The sequence below is a fragment of the Symphalangus syndactylus genome, chromosome 22, assembly GCF_028878055.3.
Source record: "Symphalangus syndactylus isolate Jambi chromosome 22, NHGRI_mSymSyn1-v2.1_pri, whole genome shotgun sequence".
Lineage (NCBI taxonomy): Eukaryota > Metazoa > Chordata > Mammalia > Primates > Hylobatidae > Symphalangus > Symphalangus syndactylus.
Window position 1 is genome coordinate 61545107 of NC_072444.2, and position 25449 is coordinate 61570555.

General features: G+C 38.0%; 1 protein-coding gene across 1 annotated transcript in view; it reads left to right on the top strand.

Moving 5' to 3' along the window:
- The window catches only part of THSD7B (thrombospondin type 1 domain containing 7B), a 1279053-nt gene that overhangs the window by 348325 nt on the left and 905279 nt on the right, over window positions 1–25449 (top strand). Inside the window, exons 6-7 of the mRNA XM_063631314.1 lie at window positions 23718–23808; window positions 24931–25111. The gene's annotated coding sequence lies outside the window, so the exon portion shown is untranslated. The remainder of the gene's footprint in view (window positions 1–23717; window positions 23809–24930; window positions 25112–25449) is intronic.

Consider the following 25449-nt stretch of genomic DNA (forward strand, 5'->3'; position numbering starts at 1 on the left):
AGTGGCAAATCATCCATAGTCAAGTCATGCCATTTAGAAAGGTAGGTGCAAGAATTAGAAATACAATGAGAGTGCATTTACGAAGCAGGACTTTCTTTCCTCAACCCCATGAGAGCTGGCATCAGTTGGAAGGAAAGTAATGCTGTGTGCTCAATGTCTCAGGCACCTAACCCGATGGTTGCCTTCGTTCTAATGTGGATCAAACAATCCATGCCCTAGCAAAGCAGAGAATAAAAAATAACACTCCTTCTTGATCAAAGCTGGGATCTCAAGACAAAAATACAATCTGAAGAAAGGAAAATCTCACCTGGTTTTATTGGTGACACACAGCAAAATTTGTCCATATTGACACCACTCACCAGTCTGTGAGGCCAGCTGAAACAACAGACTTATGAAACTTATGTCTGCATTTTATACTGTGTTTCTCCTCTTTATAAAAAGTGATACTTATAGACAGTACAACAAAATATAGAAGCACAAAGGAGATGAAAAGAGTGGAAAGGGAATATATTGAATTCATCAATGATACAATAGAAACCAGTAACAAAACTTTAGTACCAAAGGGAGACTAAATAGCTGCAGAACTTTGTTTAAAGCACAATGCTAGGTCATCTGCCTTGTTTACATACATGGCTAAACACTGCACATTCTCTAGCTACTGGATAGTATGGAAACTTTATTCTGGATCATCCATTTTTCCTGCTGTACTGGATCATTCCAATCAGAACATTAAAGTGATAATATTTCCAATATTTAAAAAATCCTCCTTGACTATATATTATACAACACACACACACACACACACACACACACACACACACACACACGCAGAGAGAGAGAGAGAGAGAGAAAGAATAATTCTATTTTTCTGTTATTCGCAAAAAAGTTTATTAAAACATACTAATTTCCCAGCCTTTTCTTCTGCTTTTCTTCAATCCTGCTCCTCCCTTTATCTCTTGAATCCATTTTAACCAGGCTTCTTTCCTCACCACTCCAGGAAATTTACCTTTGCCAAGGTCGCCAATGACCTCCATGTTGCTAGATCCAATCTTAAATTCTCTTCTTGCCCCATCTATCAGCAGGATATGACCCAGCTGATCACTTTTCCCCTCTTTAAATACTTTTATAAGCTTTCAATAAAGCCATCTTCTTTAGCTTTTTTACCTCCCTTCCTAGTCTCACTTGTTTTCTAATCTCTCTCTCTGACATTTAGATAAATATTGCCCCAAAGCTCAGTCTTTTCTCGTCTCTTGTCTAGCTACACTTATTCCCTAAATGATCTCATCCAGTCTTCAAGACTTAAAATAGCATTATATACTACTGTCTCTTATGTTTGTATTTATTGCCTGGACCTCCGTATTGAACAACAGTTGGATACCTAATAACTCTTATGTTTAATTGACATGGAAAATGAAACATGAACAAAATTTCAGTAGTGGTTTCCTTCCTTGAACATAACCCCTTCCACAATTTTCCCCAGATTAGCAAAAGGCAATTCTAACCTTCTAGTCCCTCAAACCTAAAACTCAGCATCTCCCTTGACTCCTTGTTTGTCTCCTCCACTCCATGTTTGATTCATAAGCAAATCCTATCAGTTCCAGCTTCAAAATATATCCAGAATCCAGACACTTCTCACCATCTCCACTGTTACTACCTGGACAATGGCAGTAGCCTCCTAACTGGTCTTTCTGCTTATAATCTTGCCTCCCTACAATCTAATCTTGATATTCTTTAGATGTGCTAACCATCACCTAGCCTCCAGGCCTTTGCATTTGCTATCTCAACCCAGAATATTCTTCTAGCAGATATCTGCATGCTTTAGATCTCTGCTTCCTTCAGATCTCTACAACTATCATCTTGTCAACAAGGCCTTTCCTGTCTAATCTGCTTAAAACAGTGACTATTCCCAATCCCACTGCTCTGAATCACTTTTTAATTAAATATATATAATTTATATATGTTATAAATTATATGTAATGTATTACATATAACATAAATATTATCTATTATATATAATATATAAATATTATGTGGCATATATAATTTATTATATAACATATTAATAAATATATATTAATATATAATAAGTATATTATATATTAATATATAAATATATATTAATAAATATATCATATATTAATATATATCATATAAATATATATAAATATATATTATATATTATATAAATATATATAAATATATATTAATATATTATATAATATATATTTATATATAATATATAAATATATAATATATAATATATTATATAAATATATAATATATAAATATAATAAATATATTATATGATAAATTATATATAATATATAAATACAAAATATATAAATATATATATGGCTATATGTGTCTCTGCTTAATTTCCCCTATAACACTTCTCATCAATTGTCATACTAGTTCTTTGCCTTATTTGTTGATGACTGTCTCCTACCACTAGAATGTAAGCTCCATGAAGGCAAATGACTTTGTATTGTTTCCTGTTGTATCTCTATACTCATAACAGGCTCTGGCAGAGTCAGTATTTGACAACATTTATTGAATGAACTAGTAAAACTGTTATCTATAAAAATATTTGACAAGTGCCCATTATGTGACTCTGCTACTATGCCAAATACTCTGGCTGATCCAAAAGAAATAGAAAATTGTCTACAACAGTCTACAGAGTCTCATTGTCTTGACCGAGATGAGAATATAAAAAAATTTTTTTTCAAAGGGTTGGGGAATGATTGAGTGCTAACTGAATTACAAATAAGTAAAAATTCAGAGGAAGGAAAGATCACAAAGTTCAGGCAAGAAGGGCTTTATAACGGTGGGAAAATGCCCTAACAGGTATTTTGAGGTTGAGGGAGATGAGCCCAACCGAGATAAAAGATGTCAGTTGTGATCAGCAATTCCTAGTTCATATTATGAAACTGATCAAGGCCCGAAATTGGATAGGCAGGGATGCAGCCTCAATGTGGAGCCACATTTCTTAACTTTCAAAAGCTCTGGGTTTAGTGTTCTTGGGGTAAATTGTAAAGGCTTCTTCTCTAATGAATCATTCTCTGTTCATTCATTCATTCATTCTCTCAAGTAATTCATTGAACATTTATTGTTTATTCAGTATTGTGCATATGTCATTTATATGGTATGATTTTTTGAAGCTTTTACAAGCTAATTGGAGAGAGGAAAAAATGAGACACATACAAAGCAGCCAAGTAAAAGCACAAGGAGGCTTATAATTACCTGCCTAATGAATAGCTCAGCCATCACCTATTTGTTTTTGGTTAAAGTGTCATACAGTTCAGTGTTCAACAGAGATAATATTGCCTACATCACAGTACTTCTGTGCCTTTACCGAGCTATCATACAGCAAAGTACTTTGTATACTGTAAAATGCTACTCAGGCATTCATTATTGCTATCTAGAAGTATGGGGGTGGGTAAATGACTCTGCAGAATTTATCTGTGCTTCCAACAAGAAATCATGAAACTTGAGAATAATTAATATGAAGCTCTTTAGAGTTAACCAATTTAAAACTATGGAGAAAAGGTGGAAAATACAGAATTCATACATCTCAGTGAAGGCAACGAATTAAACTTGCCCAAACTTCTAACACAAATAGAACATTTCAAACTAAGAAGCCAATAAGAATCTACCCTTTTCTTGAATTATTTTGGAGAAAATGCATTATTTAAAGTCCTTCCATGAAATCAAAGTCAATAGGTTGCACATTTTTAAAAAGCCTGGTAAGCGAAATTGCTGTTGGTGGAGCACTTCTTGGTTATTTTCTCTCTTCTATGCTAGAAGGAAGTTTAGTTGCTAATGTGATCCTCCTGGCTGAACTTGGACTTCCCCCAAGCTGCTACCTTGCAGATGGTACCTTCTTGCAAAACGCATATATTTGCAAGAATTACCCCTTGGGATATTGTCATTACCCAAGAGAACCAGCTATGAGAACCCATTTTTTTCTCTCCTTTATCAACAAAGTTAGATTGAATTTTTTTTTTCATTTTCAAGAACTGATGAGATAGGAAAAAAGAAGCACTTAAATTTTAGAAACAAGAAATTGAATAAAACTTTTTAAAGCTTGAGAAAGTTCAAAGTGGAAAAGGGTAGGGGCACTTTGACACATACTCTTTTAAGGTATTGATTTTTCTTTTCAAAATGGATCTGAAAGCATGACAAACGTTTACTCCGACACCCAATACAGTATTAAAAAACCCAAATGTCAGGATGAAAATCTGATGGGCTGCAACCTTAGTGGAAGGAAGGATAAAATATCTTATGTGACCCAGAGCTATGGAAAATGCCTTATTCTTCTCTTTTTTTGGCCTGTTTTATCTTTATTCACCTCAATTATATTCACCTAGAAAAGAATTTTTTTCCTAGAAAAGAGGAGGGAAGAAACTATTTCTTCGATTAATATTACCAACAAAACTTTGCTACCCTCAAGTAAGAGAGAATTTGTTTTCTTGTTGTTGAAGTAGAAATGAGCAAACAAAAAATGTATACAGTATACAATACCAATACAGTATAATTACTCTTTCAGTAATAGATGTCCAATCATTAGGCATCTATGTAAAGGTGATGAATCAGCACCCTGTGGAATCAGAGGGCGGGCATGCCATGCTAAATAGTTCTCCTTGCAGACCTCACAAAGGTTCTTTGCACCCCAGAATGTATTGATTTCATTAGATGTGCTGATTTAACAATTCTGTGGTTTAAAGACCATAATTACAACACAATGCACGACCTGTGTATATATGCTTATTGCAAGGAGAAAAACTTTTGCTTTCAACTTATTAACGGCAAATGTACACATTTTTTCCTGCAAATGCTAGTTATAAATCTCTCTTATAAACCCACAAGTCTCTGTTATTATAGTCTTTTATTAATAAACTGAACAATTTCATACAGTGTTAATGAGTTAGAGCTTATCTCTTGCTCTCTTTTATGGTTAAAATGTGCTGGAGAGCTGGACAATTTATCTAAGCACGTGGGTGACTAAGGTACATGACACTTTTAATAATTAGGCTCCATCTATCTCTATTTTCACTGATGGAAAAACGTTACACTTGATTTTCTTATTTTCATAGCTGTATCAGAGTTCAGCAAAAACAAATCGAACATAGTAATATGATAATAGAGCTGAATTATAAAGCATATTCACTGTAAGTGGATTTTTACTGAATTCTGTGTTCACTGTGTTTTTGAAACAATTACTAAGACACGAGGAATAAATTAGGTTGTTCTTTGTTATTTTTCAGAATACCAATTTCCTTTAAGGCACATCTGCATGTTTGTAAATGTTTGCTCCCTTGTCACTCTGTCTATTTTTTAAAGAATCAATTGCATACCTACCATGTGCTGGATACTGTGCAGAGAACTTCCACTTTATTCATCTACTTAGCTAGATTTACTGGTGGTGCAGGGATGCTAGTGGAGGTGAGTGTGCATGTGTGTGTGTGTGTGTGTGTGTGTGTGTGTGTGTGTGTGTGTGTGCTGCCCTCTACTGGACTTGGTTTCTAAATACTGTAAGTATTTAGGAAATTAATTTTTATTTTTATTTATTTTTTTTTTTTAGGAGAAAGAGGAAGGTGAAGGAAAATCTAGGGAGGGTTATATCATTTTATGTTGCCTATAAATTTTTGGGCATTTTATATAGCTCAGGAGTTCCAGAGTCTAGCACACTACCTTGTACTTCCTAGGTGCTCAATAATTATTTGTTAACTAAATAAAGAGCTTACCAGAATTTCTCTTTTCACTGACAGAGTCTGCATGTATTTAACCCAAGGAACATTGTCTCAATCTTAGAGTCTATAATAGACTTGGGGAAAAAGCCACAAAGCTTATTAGAGATAGGGTAGGTTTGTATATAAAACCCCACATTTGCATAACCAACTTTATTTTTCAAATGCCAATATTAATAATTTGGTATATTATAGATAGGGATCCAGAAGCAGGAAAATGAGTAGCCATTTACATACCTCCTAAAAATGTTACACAAGTGGATAAGAACTTGAGATGTAAATTTGGCTAAGAGTAAAGCAAGTTTATAAAGGGGAGCGATTAGTCTTTCATCAAATATCTTGCACTTCAGCCATATAGCAAATTTCACCTACAAAACCCCAGCCAACAGACAGGTAGAAGGAAAGGCTTTTAAAGGGTGTGCTCTACAAGGAAAAGGAACGATGTAGGAGAGTTGTCTAACTGCTTACTGAAATCTATTTGCAGCATCCACATTGTAGAATTTTAGCTGGAAAATGGGTCCAGTAAAGGACTGAATTTCCCAATCCTCCTTGCATCTAAGTCTGGCCCTCTGGCTGTGCCAGTCACAACCTGGAATGAGAATGAAAGTGACAAGTACCACTTCTGACTCAGGGCTTTATGAAGCTGAGCTGCTGCATCCCTTCTCCCCTCTCTTTCCCTTTCCTAGGGGAGCTGACAGCAGCATGGCACAAGACAGAAGTCTAGCAACTTACCTGTAGCTGGGACATCAGTGACAAAGAAGCCTTTTGTAATAAGTCTCTGGGATTTGTTTGTTATAGCAGCTAGTATTGTTTACCTAACTAACACACACAGAATGGTCCATATATTCTTCCAGATTAACAAGGCAGAAGCACATATCTTTTAAGAAGAGGACGAAATAAAATATGTAAAACAACCACTTTGTTTAGTTATCCTGAAGACACATACCCTATGGGTTTCCGATAGCCAGGACAGCCCTGCAGCCTGTTCCTACCTGTACTGGGAATTAATTTGGTCTGTCGTTCAAGTAGGGATGGCTGCAAACAGAAAGGGCAGAGACTATGGACACAAAAAATACATGGCATGGACACACCAGTGCTGTGGTCTTAGCAACAGGGAAGCGGCCTTGGGAGTGCCAGTGGGACACAGGCATAACGGACAAGGAGGAAATTAATGCTCTATTTTTATGTTAATTCATTGTCACAAAGCTAATTTCTACTACCATTAGATAGCTGGCTCTCCATAAAAATCAGCTTCTTTATCTTCAAAGGACAACAAAGCAGTTGTTTTGAGGATAGCTTTAATTAATTCGTTATTTAGCTAATTAATAATGTTCTTTTGTTATTTTCATTCATTTGTAGTAAACGAAGATATTTGACTACTGCTGTAATAAACCTGATACTGTGAGAAAACATGATACTGTGCTTTGCTGAATATAGTTGAGATGTCTCAGAGGAGATGCCTTGACCTATGCTGTGTGCAAAAAACATCTAATAATGAGCTAGATTATAATTGAGTTTGATGCATGCACTTTAGGACCTGCTGTTATCATCTTATTTTCATAAATGATCTTCGCATTTTTTAATGGAAAAAAGTGTGCATAAAACCTCACTTGTTGGGTCAGAAGGTGCTCAGAGATATTATCCTTCTCTTCCTCTTCTTGTTCATATTTTATTGTACATTTGCCCAAGGGCTATTGAACAAGATCATGTTTATTAATCCAATAAAGAAGTACATGTAATGATGATCATTTACTCCTGACCTATAAGAAATAGGTACTTACTTTATTAGTGTAATAAAGCTTTATACTTTCAGAATGTCTTTGCTCTCTAATTCCTCTTAGGGTTCTGGGTTTTCAGTTTCAAAAAATAGAAAGAGCACATTGATGCAAGTCCACTATCCCAGAGTCTTTGGCCTTAAATAGCTTTTTGAAATTCTCTTCTTGTTTGAGTTTGCATTTTCTGGCTCACTAAAATGTTTCTTGCTGGAATTTTGCCTTATCAAACACTGCTTGAAATAAACTGGCCAATTGCTGGATCAGAGGGATCTTTTTATCATTTGGAGATCTGAATTATCATGGGTTATAATAAGATTTGACCTGTAGATGCAGGCAGAAATGTGTTCATGATAGCTTTGTTGTAGTTCTGCCTGGAGGCAAAGTTATAAAGCAGATAACCTCCTGAGGTTCCCTACACCTCCATAATTCCACAATACTAATCTCCTCGAGTGAATGCAACATTTTTATTCCTCCTTTGAAGATACTACTATCTTTGCTTTGAAAATATGTTTCTCTTTGTTCTTTTGAGGCTTTAGAATATGTTACCAAAGAACAAAGTGGAAATTTTCAGGAAATTTGTGAGTATGAAGCCCTCTTCATTTTTTTTCTGAAAGGAAGGAGGAAAATGGAGCAGATCCATGGTTTCCAAAATTTATTTCAATTTAATTTAATTCAGTAAACAAATACTGAGCTGTTCTTTTGGCAGACACTGTGGTAGGATGCGACACATCACCCACAAAACTGGGGATAGTGTCTGACTTATTGCATAGGTTTGTTGAAAAGATGAAATGAAATCACACATACACCCAGGGTCTGGCATATAAGAAGCCTTTAATAAATAGTCGCTATTCTTGTCAGTATTAAGAAGTACCCCAGACAACCTGAAAGCACTTTGAAATGTAATGCCTTGTTAATGTCAAATTTATGATGCCTACAGTTCTGAACAGTACTGCATGGAAGGCAATGTTGATGTTTCTAGCAGATCTGGGTTCGAATCCTAGTTACATCATTACTACATCACTCAGTGTCGATTTTCTTATTTAGGAAGATCTGTTTTCTGAATAAAGTAACTAGCCTATGGCAGGCTTACATCCAGAGGTAACCATGGTTATGATTATTATATTCTAGATATCTTGGGCTAGGTCCTTGTCAAAGCAAAGCTGGAGTCAGAATGCAGAGTTCTGGGTGATTTGAGAAATGACCTCAGAGAGTAGCAGTAGGGGCTGAGAAAATGGAAGAGGGAAGCAGGGAAAACAAGTAAAGTTTACCGAGTTGGCTGCGGCTACAGATGATGTGTTCACTCTTGTCAGAGACTTCTGGAGACACTTATGAAATATGTCTCAAAATTGTCTTAAAAGGGAAGTATTTATTCAGTGACTCCCAGGCAGTGATGGGCAAGAAGAAAGAGGCATGTGACTGGGGCTTGAGTTTGGGGCATGGCATTGACATTGTTAAGTTGCAACCAAATGAAACAAATTGATCAGAAGACTAGTTGTCACAGTGGCTCAAGCAAGGGGTGGGGTCAAGAGAATATGCAGTGTTGCACAGAGGTATCAAATAGGCTGGAGGACATCCAATAGAAAAAAACTGAGGCAGTCACATTGCTCACTAACTTGGGAAGATGACAAACACATGTAAAATATCTAATGCATTGATAACTAAATTTCAAGTGAGAGTTCAAGGATCTGCTAGTGAGAGTTCAAGGATCTGCTAGTGATAGTAGGCCTGTTTCAGTTGTTTCTGCTGCACATCCTTTGAACTCTGTTCTCATATCACATCAGCTGTTGGGGTTTGGGGAAATAAAAAGAACACAGAAGGTTCCCAACCTTGAAATGTAATAAAAATTGCAGGAGTAGATCATTTTTGCTATCTCTTCCTACTCTCGAATATTGTGTAAACCATTCTCTTAAAGCAGAACTCCAAGAACAGAACGTTTTGGGTTTAGATCAGTCAGCAAATCTTTAACTAGAGAAGGAAAATGAAATATAGATGTCTTGAATTGCAGTTGTGTTCAGAATAGAGCACTCCTTACAATTTTTTTGAACCAAAAGATTGTTTAAGTGTTACAAACTGGTGGAAAATGATTTTAGAGGAGAGAGAGAGATGCCTTCTATTCTCCTACCCTCATAGCTATTAGAATTCACATTTATAACAACTTTTTGTCCTCTCCAGGAGAAAACCCTTATTCACCTGTAAGAATAGCCAGTGTAATATTAGCTTTTACAGGTTTCCTGGTAAGCTGCTATAAAGAACGTCTATATTTCTATAAATACTGTGAGTGTGCTGGCAGAAGCTTTGGGCATTGAAAGCAACATTCACAATGAGGAAAAATTTGAGACTCACTCAACTGTCATTCAGGTCTGTTTTAAACATCTTCTAAAAGGAGTAAAATTCACTTTAATGAGTATGCTCAACATTAAAAAAATATATATTCAAACGTGTAATTATAGACCATCCCTGACTCACGCGATGGCTCGCTTAATGACTTGTTGACTTTACCATGGTGCAAAAGTGAGACACAGTTGGTAGAAACTATGCCTACTTTTGAATCTTGGTTTTTTCTGGGCTAGTTATATGTGGTACAGTATTCTCCTGCGATGCTGGGCACTGTTAGAGAGACATTCTGCTTTTCACTTTCAGTACAGTATTCAGTAAATTACATGAGATATTTGAACACTTGCTTGTAAAATAGGCCTTGCGTTAGAAGATTTTGCCCAACTATAGGCTAATGTAAATGTTCTGAGCATGTATGCTGGGCTAAGCTATGATGTTTGTCAGGTTAGGAGTATTAAATGCACTTGACTAGCAATGTTTTCAGCTTAAAATATTTTCAGCTTCTGGTGGGTTCATTGGGATGTAACCTCATCCTAAGTAGAGGAACATATGTACACACTACTGAGCAGACAGTATATGTAATCTAAATAATGAAAAATTTATGGTCCTTTATTACTTAGTGAAATATTTTAAAGTGACAGACTTTTATTATTTAGTGAGAATTTAAGAGCTCATTGGCTGAAAATAGTGAAAATTTTCATCTCTTTTTCCAAGGTCGTGTCATAATTTAAGGTTTTTTTTAAATGATATAAACTGTACAAAACAAAAGGGAACTGGGATTCAGATATTTAGATATCTAAATGTTGAATTATTTCATGTTTTATGTATCATTAAGGAATTAACTAATTAATTTTTATTAGTACAAGTTTATGGAGTACGTGTGAAATTTTGTTATGTGTATATAGTGTATAGTGATCATGGTAGGATATTTAAAGTGTCCATCATCTGAGTACAACACATTTTTATTAACTATAGCTATCTCACTCTGCTATCAGACACTGAATGTATTCCTCCTGTTTGTACCCTTTAACCCACTTCTCTTCATCCTTCCTTTCCCTGACTCACCTTTTCCATTACTTTAGTCTTAATGAAGATATATGTATGTGGGTGTTAAATATAACATGTCTCACTTTAATGGCATTTATTTATGCCTAATTTAAAAATAAAATTGTATATATTCATTTTAATCAAAATGTCTATCAGTATTTTTTCAGAATATTAATTACTAAGTTGCTTTTCTTTTTAAAACTGATTATAGGTTCAGGATTCTAATTTGCTTTAATGCCTATAGTTTTTTAAATCTTCCATGATAAAATTACTTGATATTTTGGAGATTCTTTTCCAAAAACATATAAAATTCATCAATCATATCATAGGTTTTCTTTGACTAATATGAAGGATTGAGCTATCAAAAAAGTTGGGTTTAAATTAACTCTTAATTAGGAAGAGAAAAAATTTAAATTCTGTGATTGTGTTAATGGCAAACTGGTAGAACATGTTTAACTTTAGCAATTAGGTTTTGTCTATTCTCAGACATCTTTTGTCTTCCTCCTAATTACTAGAATGCCAGTGCAGAACTCAGAAATTAAAGCAGGAGATGAAATACTGAAATAAGTCTTTTGTTGTTGTTCTATTGGCTTGAGAATGAGAAACAGTTTCTGATTCTCACAATAATGAGTCAGAGTCCTTGTTTTAAGATGATAAACTGGAATATTTTAGATAAAATGCTGAGTGAATTAATGCCATTTCCGGAGTTAATCAGCAGTGTCTGTGTCTGCACAGAATTATGAGTTCAATTCTTTCAACTGAAATAATTGGTCACTTCCAACAATAGATTTGAGAGATTTTTAAGGTCAAAATGAAAGAAGACAGACTGTTTACATGCATTACATAATCACTGGGACTGAATTTTCCACTGTATTGACTAAATGACCTAATTAGCAGCTAGGTTTAGCATTCTGTCCACATGGGTGACCTTCCAAGCATAGCCCACACATGGAAAGTGCAAGGCCACTGTCCGGAGATATTTAGTTTGTGTGAGAACAGGGCCCTATTTTGGTGGAAAGCCAGCTTCTTGCCTTTAATGTTGCTAATTGTGTCTAAGCTCATGTTCTCCTTTTATTTCAGAAGCATTGCTGCTTGTTATGTATCTGTAAACACCTGGGAAATGACATTTCTAAGAATAAGAATTACACTCCCTTGGGAGATAAATATTGGTCAAAAAACCTTTCATCTCCTATAATTTTGGAGTCCAGCCTGAGCGAACGGTTGGCCTTATTTCAAGGGCTGTGTCTCTACCAGTCCATCACGTGGGGATGGCAAATAAAATATTTAAGTAGTGTTTTTGGAAACTTCCACGTATTTTAATATTTTTTATCTCCTTTTTCAGACAAAACATCTGAACAAATGAATGTAGATGCTGTTTTAAATTGGGCAAATTTTAAAGCTGAGCTACAGACTTTCAAAGTGAACTTGTAGATTAAAAGAAGTACAGTATTATGTTTTCCTCTGGCACTACTTTTAGAGGTTTCATCTCCCTTCAGATCCACGTGTACGTGTCAGGAATTGGCTACTGGTTCACTGTTATCAACTCTCTTAGAAAGATTCATTAATTTTATAACACAACATCTCTTAACAATGAATAGTTCTGCAAACAGGAGCTTCGTTATTTTATTCATCTCAAGCCTGCTTGGCATGCTGCAGGATTCTTTGGGAATAGAGTTTTGCAGGATGAGACTATTCCCATTTTCAATAACTCACGCATCTGTTCTTGCAGTGTCATCAGTAAAGCAAATAATAAACCACTCTCAAGGAAACCTATAAAAGGGCTCTCCTCCCTATTTTGAGCTACAGCATAATCCTCCTAAAGACCACTCTTATCAGGCTCAATGAAACAGTGTAAGCAAATTATTGTGGCTATTAACCAGTCAAATCATAGAAGGAGAATGAAAAAAAATGCCTGTGCTGTCACACTGGGGAGACCTTGCTTTAAGTACTAAATCTTGGATATGTTACTTGATCTCTCTGAACTATAGTTTCTACATCAGTAAAATGGGGACAATAGTGGCTTCCTCATAGAAGTGACATAATAATTGCATGAGATGATAAAAGTAAAGTGTGAATGCACACCATCAATTATTGGCTGATAGTCAACAGTTTTATTAGTTAATAGACTTCCTGATTTAAGTGATGAAAATCCAACTCAAATAGCTTAATAATATGATTTACATGTCACATAGCAAGAAGTCTGAAGGTAAAGCAGGCCCAAGTTCGGCAATTTCAATGGCACAATCACGCCCAAAGAGGTCCTCGTCCTTCCAACTTTCCACTCGAAAGTTCTGAATATGCTTCCTGGGCTAACTCCCTTCACAAGTCACAAGATGGTTTGTTTAGTTTTAGGGGTTGTATCTTCCTCACTAAATGTCCATAGTCAGAAAATGGGGTTCTGTAGCCCAATATCTCTTGTAATTGCTCAGAAGTCCTTCCCAGGAGCCACCTGTCTCCCTCATTGGTAACTTGGTTGGGCTTGTGTCCCATGCTTATGTCCCTGCTCCCCAGTCACACTGGGAAGACAAGTGGCATCACCATGATTAGCACTGACCAGTCCTGACTTGTCCCCTGGGTTAGATGGGGCTGGAGATAGGGTAGGCACCTGGACATACCTACCTGATTCAAACCTATGCAATTACTATTAAAAAGATATAAAGAGAAATAGTTGGTGGACAGATAACCAACAGTTTCTCACACAATTACCCTCTTAAACTCCACTCTAGACTTCCCATAACACCAAATGCTGAGAGAACACGAAAGTTGCTCCTTGTGAGGTGTAAGAATTGAACTGGAGGAGACAAAGGGTTTGAAGCCAACTCTAATGAAGTGTTATACAGTATACAGCAGTGCTTCTCAGGCTTTAACGTGCATACAAATCCCTTCGGAATCTTACTAAAATGTAAATTCTAATACGGTAGTCTGGAGTGGTGCTGAGATTCTGCATTTCTAAAAGCTTCCAGGTGATGCTGCTGCTTCTGGTATGAGGACCACACTTTAAGGAGCTGAGACACAGACCACATGTGATGCTAGATGTGTAGGAAGAGTGGAATCTGTATCATTCAGAAGTGTTTCTCAGAGGTGGCAGGATACTGTGTGAGCCCTAAAGCTGATACGACTTTGATAGATGGAGAAGATAAAATATAATATGGTTTGGGATCTTTTAGGGAAACACATTTGCTAACTCGATAATACTAAGGACAGTAATGTGGTTATTAAGACATCAAAACAGAGTGTATGTTTCCTGGATTAAACAGCAGGCACACCATGCCAGGAAGCCATGGCTGTTAGGATTACCTGCTTTTATATACTTATTTTTTGTCTTAATGCCTAAAAAGAAATAGACAAGGTAACAGTACATTTTTACCTCAGAGCAGAATAGCAAGTTAAGAGAACTCAACCAGGATTTGGATATATTTTCATGAATGGGAACAGGCCTTTTCCTAAAGATAAATTAACCTCTTTGAGATTTTTTGGTATCTTTTATCCCTCAAAATAACCCAAACAAAACTTTACCACTATCTTAATGGTTACATTTTTTCTTTCTTAATGCTATGTGTTTTCTGAATAAATTAGTCACATTAGTTCTTAGAAAATCAAGAATTCAATAAGGGAAACCAAAGCAAAGAGTAGATACGTTCTCAAAATCAACTTCCTCTTAAAAAGTGTGTACATATGTGGGTAAAAAGGCTATTACACCAGTTGACATTGGTTGACCAGCCAACAGCACTGCTGAGGCAACACAGCCATGTCCTTGAGTTATAATGATGTCATTTTTCTTTTGGGGATGTAACTGGAGACTACTTGAGAGGTCAAGAACAACAAAGCTATAAAAAAAAAAAAAAAAGAAAAAAGAAAAAAAAAGATTAAAAGGAAAAAAAGATAATTATGGAATGTCATTGCTGACATGTTGCTTGAGAAGCTTTCCATCCTCCCCTGTGAGGGCCAGGAGGCTGGTGGTTAGGAACATCAGGGAGACTATTGCATTTTTACATGGGATAGAATGAGCAGCAATGGGGAGTGGAGAAAATAGAGGAGATACTAGCTCTAAGTTTTGGATTATTATGTATTTGGTGGCTTGTACTCTGGAATACTATATTCTACTATTACACATTATATGGTATTGTTGATCAAGTGAAAAAATGATAGGATTGAGGAATCAAAATGAATGAAGCGTGGAGGTCAGGATGCTAGCTTTGGCAGTCCTATGAATTACCTACCTGGTTCTCAGGTTCCTCACCTGCAAAATGAGAGAGTTGAACCTGACAGTATTCCCCAAACCTGCCAAACATCAGAATAATCCAAGGGGTTTATTAAAAGCACAGATTCCTTGGACCCACCAAATACCTGCTGAATTAAGATTCTTGGAGTGGGGTGGGCTCAGGATGGGGCCCAAGCAGTATGCACTTTAAAAGGCTCCTTGGCTGATTCTCTTGTACCTCCTCTTCCCATGTTCCAGGACGCTAAGATCCAATTCAGCTCCCCAATCCTATGATTTTAATGTGACAGGGTGGTGATTTAGAAATAGAGAATGATTGAAAGGAAAATTATCTGGATAGCCACAACAATAGTATTCTGAAGTTATTAGTTTACTGTGAAATGGTTTTCACTGTGGTTGGGCTCCAGGATTTGCTTCAATCTTGCTGCATGTCACCTTTGCCTTTGGGAATGGCCACCTATCAGTGCAAAACTGATTCGGAGGAAGAGAGGAGAGATAAACCACTTTATTTGTACCCGGAGATCCTGGTCTGCATTTATTCAGGCACAATTAAAAACAGTAGGGTTTCCCAGTTAACATTTTGTAAAGCTCACAAAAGATTGTTATTTTGCTTATTGCTTTGAAAGCCTGTCGGGGAGGAGGCATGTTTTGATGAAAGTATTGTCTTAAATCTGCAAACGCAAAATTGTGTGATGGCTTATGCATCAGAGGGTTGGTTCTAAAGCACTTTGTGGTCAACTCCAAGGGCCAGTTGAGAGTAGGAACTGTTTTTTCATCCCTTCTTCATAAGCTGCTGAATGTGTGTTTCTTAAAAGGACACGCCTGCTTTCCTTAAAAGCTATTGTTGGAGTTTTGTAATCGTGGTGGTGCTTCTACTGCCTTATTGACTGTTAAAATGGCATCCTAGAAGTTTCATTTCAGGGAAATACATGCACATCTCATAGGGTGGGCAGACCTTCTCTGTATCCGTGCCTTTAAACTAGGCCAGTGGCTGCTGCACACAGCTGGCACTCAGATCCAAGGAGCTTTGCTGTTCTGGCTGATTTCTATGTTTGTGACAATTACCTTCTCTCACCACCTCCAGCCCTGCTCTCACAGCCCAGTTGTGTTAGTTCCTCTCCCCTCTCTTCTGTGTCTACTTACCTGGCCTCTGGCCTTCTGCCCATGTCTTCTACTCCTAATCCTGAGAACAGAGTTAGAATTTGAGTGTTTTTTTTTGTCCCTGTTTCTTAGACCCAGGTAGTGATTGTCTTCTGACTGTGTCTGCTACTTCAAGTGACTGTCTGCTGAAGAAAACTCCAGTCCCTATTTTTACATCATGGATGGATCTTCCCCCTCCCTCCCTAATTCGTACCCCACTAAAACAACTTCCTGACATTCTGTCTCTGTGCCTGTGCATGGGGACTAGACTGATGTATGGGATTTGTCTTATTGGAGACCTATCACAAGATGGTAGAATTAATAGTCTAACTCACTGCCTATCCAACTTTAATGTGCAGATGAATCATCTAGGGATCTTATTAAAATGCAGATTCTAATTGGGTAGGTCTGGGTGGGCCTCTCCAAGAAGCTCCTAGGTGATGCAAAGCTGCTGGTATACATACCACATTTTTTTTTTTTTTTTTTTTTTTTTTTGAGACAGGGTCTCGCTTTGTTGCCAAGGCTGGAGTGCAGTGGCGTGATCTCGACTCACTGCAAGCTCCACCTCCTGGATTCATGCCATTCTCCTGCCTCAGCCTCCCAAGTAGCTGGGACTACAAGCGCCCACCACCACGCCTGGCTAATTTTTTGTATTTTTAGTAGAGACGGGGGTTTTACTGTGTTAGCCAGGATGGTCTCGATCTCCTGACCTCGTGATCCGCCCGCCTCAGCCTACATACCACATTTTTTGTAGCTGGGGTATAACTGATCCCAGAGGCAGTAAAATATAGAGCAGAGGTTTTGAACCTCTCCACCGGAATTCTTTGATGTATGGGGCTGTTCTATGCATTATAGTGTGTTTAGCAATATCCTGGCTTCTACCCGCTAAATGCCAGTACTATTCTCCTCTCCTAGTTGTGACAATCAAAACTGTGTTCAGACATTACCAAATGTCTTTTGGGGGGTAAAACCACTCCTGGTTGAGAGCCACTGGCATGGAGGTTATTACTAAGGGCTCTGGATTGGAATACCTGGATTCAAATTGTAGCTCACCAACTTACTAGATGCACAGCCTTGAGCAGTTTACTTTTCTGTGCCTCAATTTCCTTCTACATAAAATGGGAATAATAATATCTACTTTGGATATTCATAGGGTTGCTGGGAGGATTAAATGATTAAATATCCATGAAGTGATTACAACTATATGCATGTGAGCACCTGGAAATCAATAAATGTTAGCAAATATTATCAACATTTCACTCTGTACTAGCCTTTTCATTAAAGGATACTAACTTACTGTCTGCAAACATACTTTGATCAATCAAAAGAGAATAAATATTACATATTCTTGGATTAATACAATGTAGCTTATTTACTTATCAAGACTAAGAACAGAAAAACAGCTCATTAAAAATACATTGTGGCATTTTGTATTTATTTGATTTAGTTAATTACTATCCAGTATCCGACACCTAATTAATTCCACTTGAACCTCATATAACAGTAGGGGGTTGTGGGCGAGGAAGATAAAGCATGCCTATGTATGCAATTCCTAACAAAAAAAAAAATCTAATCTTCATCAAATCTAAGTTCCGAGATTTGGATAATAGTCTTGCAGTCCCCAAACCTTCTTCTAAGATTGGGCATTAGTAATTTCTATGACGTGTCAGGGCTTAATGTTTTGTTATGTACTTAATTAATTTTTGCTTTTTCAATGGAAGAAGTAGGTATAAAAACATACCGTGAATTCCTGCTATATCGAGACTGGAGTCACCCAGTGAAGGCCTAATGAGACTCAAACTAGTGACTAGAAGATAAGGGTGAAACTAACTTGGTAGATGTGGAGTTTCAAACTTTGGGTGTCCGGCCTGTAGGTTGGTCTGATACACAAAGACCTCATGGAGGAAATATGGCAGTGTTAATAGAACTATGCCTTCAAGTTGGCTGGATTTTAGTCTCAGATATGCCTCTAACAAATCTGTGACCTCTACACAAGTCTGTGAGAAGTCACCAAACCTCTCTGGGCCAGCCCATGCCTGCTTTGGTAGTGATTAGCCCTTCCACTAACCCAGAACCTGGCAGGCTCAAATACTCCCTTCCCCAGACATAACTGAATAAATCCTGCTGAGTGCTAACTCGCCACTTGGCACTTCTCTCAAAGCACACTGCTGATGTCCATTCTGGTTGCAATAAATAGAATCATATTTTCTGGGCTCATGGGGATATGACTTGATTTAGTTAATCATGATTCTATATTCAGTTATCCTGTATTCAATGATCCTAATTAATGCCACCTATCTGCTTAGTGAAATTTTTAGGAAGAGCCTTTCCTTTCATTGTCAACACTTTTGCGAGGATAACAAAGAGTTTACTTTGAAGAATCCTATCATTAAAATACATGAATTATTTTTCCATAATCATATACTGCCACTGACCTTGCATGGAACTTTAGGAATAAGGGCTCTTTAGAGTTTACAGATGTCTGTGAGACAGCTTAGCTTATGCAACAAGAAAGCAAAGTGTGATTACCGTAGTTACACTTAGAGCATTTTTACATGGTGATAGAACAGCTGGTCATTTCAGTGGAAAAAGTCCACTGGTATTTGGTTTTATGTAAATCAAAAACAAAGGATGAATAAATAAAATTTGAAATGTTGATTGAATTTGCCATCAGATGTCCAAGCAAAAATGAAATGAGAGTCATAGCAGTCTTGTTGTCTAACCATATTCATGTGCAGCCAATAGTTGTTGAGTGCTTACTGTGTGCTGGGCATGATGTTAGACACGTTTTGTGCATTATGGTTCACTTGATCCTCATTCCAAAACAATATGTTCATATTTACCACCCCACCCTGCCTCATTTTATGGCTGAGTAAATGGAAATCCAGAAAGATTTAGTATCTTGTTCAAGGTCACAAGGCTAGTAAGTGATAGAGCAGACATTAGGTCTAAGGATTTAGACTTTAGAGCTCTTATCCATGATGTCAGCTCCATCAAACTTTATGCAGTAATTTTATTTTAAAATGTTTTCAGTATTCACACTCTCAATGACATTAACAACATTCTAAATGTGTTAAACGGAAATTCCCTGGTACTTCAGGTTGGAGAATTATGCAATTCACATAAGAAACAAATAAACATATTCTTCTTGGATATCATTGGCACATTGCCCAATTTCATTGCCTATTGACATTTTGGAGATATCTCCAGCAACAATATCTAGACTTCCTTGAGCACTTATTTTTGTTTAATAGAATACTATGTTTGCTATCTGTCTTCATTGTCATAGCAAGGGAAGACCAGTCTGCTATTCTACTAACTACTTTTTTCCCTCGCTTATTATAATCACTGTAAATTCAGAGCTGGTAAAAATGTCAGATTGATAGCACTGCTCTAGGAAGCCACAGAAAGGAAGTGTAAATCATTTCCTCACTTCCTGCCAATAATCTCAAACCAAAACACGAAAGGTGCATTTTTAGAAAGGAGAGACTAATTCGTGGTCTGAGGCAGTTACTATAAAATTTCCTTGAAAGCCCCAATTAGGAAGTGAAAGGATACACTAAAGTAAAAAGGAGTTGACTCCTTTAGAGTTGTAATGACTAAAAGAGAAAATACCTTTGGAAAAAAAGGACTTTGTATTTACTAATCACCATTGAACTGTTAGGAAGGAGCAGTACATTTTTTAACTTCAAGTCTTGTGGTAAAGTCATAATTAGTTTCTTAAGGGTCCAGAGGAGGTAACCAGGATGGAGAGCCATTCTCAAATCAATATGATTTTGATTGTAAGAAGTAGGGTGGGCTGGGCACCGTGGATCAAGCTTTGCAATCCCGGCACTTTGAGAGACTGTGGCAGGTGGATTACTTGAGCTCAAAAGGTCAAGACCAGCCTGAGCATGATGGTGAAACCCTGTCTCTACAAAAAAATCCAAAAATTGGCCAGGTGTGGTGGTGCACACCTCTGGTCCCAGTTACTTGGGAGGCTGAGGTGGGAGGATCACTTGAGCACAGGAGGCAGAGGCTGCAGTGAGCCAAGATTGCACCACTGCACTCCAGACTCCAGCCTGGGTGACAGAGCCAGACCCTGTCTCAAAAAAAAAAAAAAAAAAAGACTGAAGAAGAGAATAATAGGGGCCCATCATAATTATTCTAGAATATTCTAAAGAACTGTCATGTCAACAATAATGATATTAATAAAAATAGTATCTACTGTTTGTTGGCACTTCTAGATGTTAGGCTCACTGTACATCATCTCATGTAATTCCTACCACAGCCTGAAGCTTTATGTACTGTTTTCACCCTCATTTTACAGATAAGAAAATAAGCATCCTAGAGGTTGAGAACCTTCTTCCAGGTTCAGGATAGTAGTTCGTGGTAGAGTCAGGACCTAAACAAGCTCTGTCTGCTTTTGGAACCCTTTCTCTCAACCACAATACACACTCCTCTTTGTGAACGAAGGCTTGGGTTGATTCTTATTCCATTCAGATCTTCCCAGCAGATCCATGACTAATGGGTAAAAGTTACAGGATGGCATATTTAGGCTCACTGTATCTAAATTTAAAGTAAGTACATTTAAAGTCATCTATTTTCCATGTTAAAGAATTTTGAATTTATTCTTTAGGCAGTAGTAAGCTACAGATGGGCTTTTAAACAAGAGTATATTGGATTTGGAGAAGGTAGGGAAAATAAGATAAAATTATTACCTTAGAAGATTGTTGTAAATAGTCTTGGCAAGAGGTGATGGAATCTGGACTTTGGGAAGATGATGATGGGATACTGTATAGAAAACATATTCCAGAGGCAGCTAAGAGATAGGCAGCAGGGACTATTGATCAGCTGAGTGTGGTGAGTGAGGTAGAAGGAGGAGTCAGCGATGCTTCTGAGACTTCAGCTTAGACAACCGAGTGAGTGCCTAGTGACACTATTAACCTCGATGCATTATAGAGACTGATTTGGGGTTGGAGAATAGGTCATGAATTTAGTTACAGCCTTGCTGAGTTTGAAGTGCCTGTGCCACATCAACATAGAGATGTACCTTGGGCAGTTAGAAATCAGTCTCAAGTTTGGGTCCTTCACACTGGAGGCATGGGAGTGGATGGACACACCCAAGGAGCATGCAGAGTGGGAAGACTGGAAGGCCAAGGACTATTCACAGAGTGGTCATGTCTGTTCTGGCCATTGAGCAGGTGGTTGCTGGTGAAGGAAAGCTACAAAAAGAAAATTAGATCATCAAGCCTCAAATCACAAGAGAACATGTTGGTTTTTTTTTTGTTTCGTTTTGTTTTTGTTTTTGTTTTTTTGAGATTGTCTGCTAAATAAAGCAATCTGTGTGCAGCTGAACATTTCCAGTTTTGTCTTACAGAAGGCTCCCAATAGACTAGAGTCAGTAGAAACTAGTTCCAGGGTCTATGATTTAGGTTGGTATTCTTAAGACCTCGCCTGCTCTCCTCCTATTGTTGCCCCCTTCACCCCAGTCATCTGGGAATTAACCCCTCTTTTCAAAATTCTAGTTTTCCAACATTCTTATGTTCTGAAGAATTTTTCTGCATTAACAACATACCTATACTTGAAGTGTGATAAAATACAATGAAAATGTGTCAGGTTTTTTTTTTTTTTTTTTTTTTTTTTTTTTTTTTTTTTAAATAAGAGACTGAAATAATTTCTCTTCCTTTTTAATCTTTTTAAACGTTTTTCTTCAACTACAGGTGGAATGGTAAGAAGGCCATCTCACATGTTTTCTTCTCTTCATTTCTTGACAGTCTGCGTGACCTTGTACAAGACACCTCAGCTAGCTGGTGCTGAACTTTCCTTATCTTTTAAATACAGGAATTGGACTATATTTTTTGAAGTCCCTTTCAGGACAAAAGTTTTGTGATTCCACAATTCACGTTTTGCACATAAATGCCATTTAAATGTCATTAGTTAGATCACCAAAAGGCTAATAATTGTATAATCAGGAGTAGATCAAATACTATTGCAATAAGGTTCCTCAAAGATTGAAAAAGTCCTCTTTACAGGAATGAAATCAAAAGAATTTTTTTCATGATGTCAAAGTCTCCATTTTGTTATGAGCTCTAATTAAATTAAAGCCTGAGAAATTTAAACTGGAAATATAGAAGAGCCCCTCCTGCCCCTGAGTGACTCTAAAGGTTACAAGATAATAGAACATGTTCTTTGGGAAATGTACAGACTTCTAAGAAAGGTGAATAACTAACTTGTTGAGGAAGCTGTAGCTCTAAGCTACAACTCAAAGTGGGTGAACTTAGCAAGGAAGCCTGCTTGACAAAAAGGGACACAGAGATCAGACTAGACTAGGTATGGTATTGTCCTCAAAGTGCTGACAGCAATATCCCCTGAGAGATGGTCCAAATCATGGCTGACATGGAAAGCCAATTGTCCAAGTAGGGGAAGCATGCTGAGTGCCACTCCTGGTAAGAAAGATAAAAGAAGTCCATAAATAGGAAGGCAAATGAAAGAGTCAATGATAGAGAGCATCAGGAGTAAGTTGAGAAGCAAGGTGTGAGAACATTTGCAGGGAGAGCAGTGCTGGACAAAGGTCATTGCACCACGAAAGCCTTCCTTTATATGTCTCCAGCTACCTGTCCTGAGAGTTTTTTTTTTTTTTTTTTTTTTTTGAGGCGGAGTCTCGCTCTGTCACCCAGGCTGGAGTGCGGTGGCTCGATCTCGGCTCACTGCAAGCTCCGCCTCCCAGGTTCACGCCATTCTCCTGCCTCAGCCTCTCCGAGTAGCTGGGACTACAGGCGCCCGCCACCACGCCCGGCTAATTTTTTTTGTATTTTTAGTAGAGACGGGGTTTCACCGTGGTCTCGATCTCCTGACCTCGTGATCCGCCCGCCTCGGCCTCCCAAAGTGCTGGGATTACAAGCGTGAGCCACCGCGCCCGGCCTGTCCTGAGAGTTTTGAGAAGCCAGGCGGAACCAGACACTAGGAGGTAAACTGCCTTTTGTGCTCTGAGCATCCTTGGTCTAGGCAGAGCAGACTGCTAAGGAATGGAAGTCTTTCCTTCCTTGAGAACTCTAGAAATTGGGCCAATGGTGCATACAAGTGATATAATGTGATATCAAGATGTGACTGTGTATCGTGGTACCTGCACTTTCTATTTATTTCAGTGGACTTGGAGATGAACCCTTAGGTCAGTCCTGTCTCCCAACCTGTCACTGCTTCCCCTCCACCTTGGGTGAATCACTCCTTCCAGAACAGTGACAGCCATTACCAAAATTGAGAACTCAGTGTGACAAAAGGGCTGTTTTCACAGTTCTCTGGCAACATAATATAAAAGTTCACCACATCAGGCACATCATCTTAATCACCAGTGTCAAAAGAACCTTTAGATGTGACAGGTTGCTTCCTTCTTAGTTAACTTTTTCCCTCTGACTGGCAAGGAGAAGACTGCAAATCATCAACCAGGATGATCACTTCACTGTTTCATTTCTTTAGATTTGTCTCCATCAGTTGCAAATATGGATTTCAGCAAGAGTCTTTTGTATTGAAAGGATATATGGAAGGAACCCAAAGCTTACACTTAAAGGTGAGAATGAACAAGGGCACCAGAATTCGTAAGGAAACCAGTGAATGCATTTCTTCAGTCCACGTTTTTTGTTTGTTTGTTTTTTTTTTTTTTTTTTTTTGAGATGGAGTCTTGCTCTGCCACCCAGGCTGGAGTGCAGTGGCGCGATCTCCACTCACTGCAAGCTCCACTTCCCGAGTTCACACCATTCTGCTGCCTCAGCCTCAAGTAGCTGGGACTACAGGCACCCCCGTCACCATGCCCGGCTAATTTTTCGTATTTTTAGTAGAGACAGGGTTTCACCCTGTTAGCCAGGATGGTCTCAATCTCCTGACCTTGTGATCTGCCCGCCTTGGCCTCCCAAAGTGCTGGGGTTATAGGCGTGAGCCACTGCCCCCAGCCCATTCCATGTTTTTTAAGGACCTACTCTGTGCCTGAGACTGTTTCTTTAGGCACTGGCGGCTACAAGAGTGAACAGGCTGACAAAGTTCAGCTGTAACTGAGCTTATATTCCAGTGGATAAACAAATGCTCATCAGCAAAATGTTACATAATGACAAGTACTATGCAAAGAAACAAGTAGGGGGATGTGATACAGAATGACAGTGGCTACTTTATTTAGGTGTTTGGAAAGGCCTCTCTAAGGTAATGACATCAACACTGAGGTCTGAATGATAAGAGAGAGGCAGCTGCATGCAGGTCTGGGGGTGAGTGTTCAAAGCACAGCACAGAGTTGATACAAAGTCCCTGAGGCAGAACCGAAATTGGCATACAAGACAATCTGTCAACAGTGACAGACTGGAGAAGTGGAAGATGAATTCTTAGAGAAAAATAGGGGTCAGATTGAATAAAGAATTTGGAATTTATTCTAAGCGTACTGGGAAATCATTGGAGGGTTTTAAGCAGAAAAATGATTTTATCCAATGTACCCTTTGAAAAGATCACTGTGGCTGCTATGTGGAAAATGGATTGTATGAAGACAGGCATGTAAGAACAGGAGTCCATTAGGAAGCTACTGCTATTACCTACTAGGAAAGATCATGGTGGCTTTGACCAGAGTGGTGGGAGTAGAAAACAAGAGAAGTGGATGCCTGTGGGATTTATTTTGGGGGTAGATCTAACAGAACTGGTTATTTCCATGTAGGTGGAACGACAGAAAGCATGAAGGATAATTCCTGGAGTTTGCAGGTGAACAGAATCAATGTTCAATTTGAAGTACATGTGTGATGTCAAAAAAGATGTCAAGGAAGCACTTGGATACAGAATTGGAGCATGGAGGGAATTGGAGCATGGAGGAATGCACAGTGCTAGTGTGGAAGAGACAGGTACTACTCACTGCATGTTCCTGTGCTTTCCTGTATTTTTTGATCCCCTCTGCATTTTGGTGGGTCACATGACTGGTTCTGGACAATGGGCTATGCCACCTTGGGCTGAAACGTAGAAGTGGGAATTTGAGTTTTGCAGTGATCCCTCCTGCTGCTGCCACAGAGAACAGCAGTGTCCCAGACAGCAGAGCCGTTTTCAACCTGGGTCCCTGAGTGGGTTATGTGAAGCAGAGTCACCATTTCCTCTCATAACCTGTATTAGTCATATAGGATGAGACACACATAAATCTTCTGTTAAGCCAGTGAAGTTTGGGGGCAAATTATTATTATTATTATCA